This window comes from Anarrhichthys ocellatus, unplaced genomic scaffold (genome assembly GCF_004355925.1).
Source record: "Anarrhichthys ocellatus isolate YVR2014 unplaced genomic scaffold, GSC_Weel_1.0 scaffold32, whole genome shotgun sequence".
Classification (NCBI taxonomy): domain Eukaryota; kingdom Metazoa; phylum Chordata; class Actinopteri; order Perciformes; family Anarhichadidae; genus Anarrhichthys; species Anarrhichthys ocellatus.
Window position 1 is genome coordinate 5,786,917 of NW_022280062.1, and position 3,591 is coordinate 5,790,507.

General features: G+C 42.6%; 1 protein-coding gene across 4 annotated transcripts in view; it reads right to left on the minus strand.

Moving 5' to 3' along the window:
- The window catches only part of tnk2b (tyrosine kinase, non-receptor, 2b), a 30,802-nt gene that overhangs the window by 22,589 nt on the left and 4,622 nt on the right, over positions 1-3,591 (minus strand). The window lies entirely within an intron of this gene.

The following is a 3,591-nucleotide window of genomic DNA, read 5'->3' on the forward strand; positions in this document are numbered from 1 at the left end:
CCCCCTTCCCTTCCCTTCCCTTCCCTTCCCTCCTCTCCTGCAGTCAGTCAGACGGTCCGTGCAGCGCAGAGCAGTGCGTGGTGCAGAGGACAGAGGCTTCATGGTATTCAGCCCGGAGGAGCATTTGATCCAGGGCCAAAGGGTCACATTCAACTGCGGAATGGACAGCGTGTTTCCTGTGATGCAACCTCCCCAAACACACACACACACACACACACACACACACACAAAACCACGACCAACCACTTCTTCCCCTTCTCGATCCCTTCTCATATCTCTGCCTGTTAATCTTAAAATTCACCGCTGTGGAGAAGTTTGACCTTTGGAGTTCTCTGAATTGTCACTGAAATCATAGTCTTGAGTAGACTTGTGATACTCTTGTGGTTTACACACAGGTGGATTTGTGCAGATTGTATCACATATCATACTGAATTTATACTGACTGCCTGTTCACAACTGTAAACTTGAAAGTACGTACGTGTCATTTTAACCCTAAAAAGCATGTTTGCTTGCAAACCATTACGGCACAGGAGCAGCAGACTGAAACCACTTATCTGCTGCATAAACAACCACACATCGACAAATGTAAATCATTCTGCAATAGTACAAACAGAGGAGCCTATTGACTGGTGAAGTCACAGAGGCAGCAGATGTCTGTCAGAGGGGGTGAAGTTTTGCAACTGAAAAAGTGATCCGTTTCATTTTGAAAAGTCAGCTTTTTAAAAACCAACACGGCTCAGTTCAATAAATACCGATTATCTTAACAAGACCTGCCCAGGACACCTAACGTCAGTCAGCTCCCCCTCTGTCGTCTCAGTGGCGTCTATTCTCTCTTTTACCACTGCGGCATAGAAGTCCTAACTCACCCTACTTCTCCCTCACTCCTTCATTTATACCCTCTCCTTCACTCTGCTCCCCTCCCTCCCTCCCTCCCTCCCTTGGGTCTGGCCAACCCGTTGCATTTTCTTCTTTATTTGGTGCTGCATTTTATTTCCCGACTCTAATCCTTCAAAAATGTTATCTCCCCCCCCCCTCTGCTGACTATAAACAAACCCTTACCAGCTGCTTTTCATACCCTCAGTAGCAGCAAGCCCCCTCTCATTCCGTCTCTTGCCAGACACGATTTAGCTTTTGCTTTTCTAACATGTTTTTTGTTCTCTCTGCTCATTGTTGGTCTTTGTCCTTTTGCTAGTTAATCAACCTTTTCAGCATTTGAGTGGGCCTCTTGCTTTTGGCTTTGGATATTTCTCTGCTGCCTCTCTCTCATTCACCGCCACTCTCCTCTGCTTTTAATTAGGAAGCTTTGCCTTTACTGGAGGGAGGAAGGGAGCCGAGCAGACGGTAGAGTAGTGAAGGCAAGGAAAGAGAAAACAACAACAATGTGGTGATATTATCATTAAACGTCTGGCTTTAATTGAAGACAGGACAGCAGACATATCTCAAGAGGATGTGGTATTGTGTACGGTTTTGTTTATAAATACACTGTGTTGGGTTGTGTCTCCATTCACAAGAAGAACAGCAGTATTGTGTTTGTTATCTGATTCACTGTGAAACAAGCTGAGGGAATGCCATTCAGAAAAGAGCTTCGGTGTGTATTAATATTCGTGTCTAGTATATATACTACCTATGAAAAAAACATTGTATACATTTGATCTAGTTGTCTAAATCACATAGATTCACATCTCTTTTTACCTAGCTCATAGTTTTCTAAACTTTGGATGTCAAGTGACAAAATACATTATTTATGTGCATGGGCTAGGTCATTGTGCACCTGTGTGTGTGAACAACGTATGTGAACTACATACAACACGTGACCAAATTAGTTATTTGGCTGCGCTCGTTTTATTTGGCTGTATTGTATTTATCGCTCCAAAGTTCTGACAGACAGAAGGTCTATTGACAGACGTGTCAGATCGTTGTTGGTTCTTTCACTGGATTGTATTTAACAATCAAATCAAGCTTCTAAATCAAACCGGCAAGTTCTCCGTGCCCAAAGAAAAGGCGGTGCGGTTAGACCACAGACACCCTCATCACACATACTGCTACAGAGCTCCAACACTCCCTCACATACAGGACAGCTTGTTGCAGTTCCGGGAAGCCTCCTAAATGTCCACGGCCCCTTGAGTGCCTTTTATTTTTCATGTGCTTATCAGAAATGTTTTCGGAGTAATAGCTGAGGGAGCTAGTTGGCTCCAAAGTCCAATATTTTAAGAGTTTAGGTGCGGATGCCTCGTGGACTCACAGTAACTCTGACGCAGCGGTGATGTCACAGTAAAGTCAACTAAATTGCTATGACAAATAGGAAAATTACTACACATGACTATGAAACAGATGAAATAGCCCACATTCCTTCAATCAGCAGCTGGACAAACAGCCTGTAACTGACTCTTGAACTACAGCACTTTAAAAAATGAACACAAGTGAAAATAAACCTTTTCTGGAAAGAACATCTAATAGAGAAAATAACTGATTCTCAGTTATGCAAGTGTGTGTGTGTGTGTGTGTGTTAGTGACATGTGGGATGTATGTTGAGAGCTGAATGTGTGACAGTGTTGTGAATGTAGAGCAAATTTAAATCAGTGCAAGGAATGTGCCACGGCACCGTCAGCTGCCTCCTCACTTAGGAGATTAGACCAACACGATTAATGGTCGGTCAGTCGACCTGCAGCTCCACTTTGACTCCACTAGGTGGCACCGATCTTGTGACATATGCAGTTGGGTGGATAGGTGATCTTGGGTCACTTTATGCTGATAGTCTGCAGTGAAACTCACTCACTGTGAAGGCCCAGTCACACAGATTGTATCGTATATCATACTGAATTTATTTAGCATTAGTTACGAGATCTTCTTAAATGCCTTAGTTTCTGTCCAGTGTGTTCCAACACTTAAGTCAAAGAACAATAAGCACACCTGCCATACAGGCGAGTACAGTAATAAAGAGAAAGATTTAAAAAATAGAAGTAAAAAGAAGTGGCATATCAATAATAAAATAAGTCACATATCAAGCCTCTACTGCACTTTACAAAGCCATTTTACCCTCTTATGAGGTTAATGCAGTATCTCAGTTATTATAAACACAATATCCTGGTTTATTCCCGTAGAAGCTCTTATGCCCGTTCTGAGACATCTGGATATGCTCGCTAGAGTACTGAGTAGAAATCAGGAAACTGTGACATGTAAACACCTTATCCAGGTTTCTCTGAGTCATCAACTCCAGTTACATAGTAGTTAATCATTAAAACAAAAACATGATAGTATATTATTTAATGATGACCAATGAACATGAATAAAGAGCAATGATGAAAATGAAACCACCAGAAACATGATGCAACAGAGACATGATCAAAACCAGGATGAGACTCAGACCCGGTATACTAATGTGCATGTAAATGTGCTTGTTGTTCATGCCTCTAACTTAAGATGTGGACTTCAGGTCATACAAAGCTAGAAAGAGCTGCATTATTGAATGTTGTTCATTCTGTACACAGGACATCTGTTGCACTTCTGTCCATCCTGGAAGAGGGATCCCTCATCTGTTGCTCTCCCTAAGGTTTCGTCCTTTTTTCTCCTGTTGGGGGGGGGGGGGGGGGT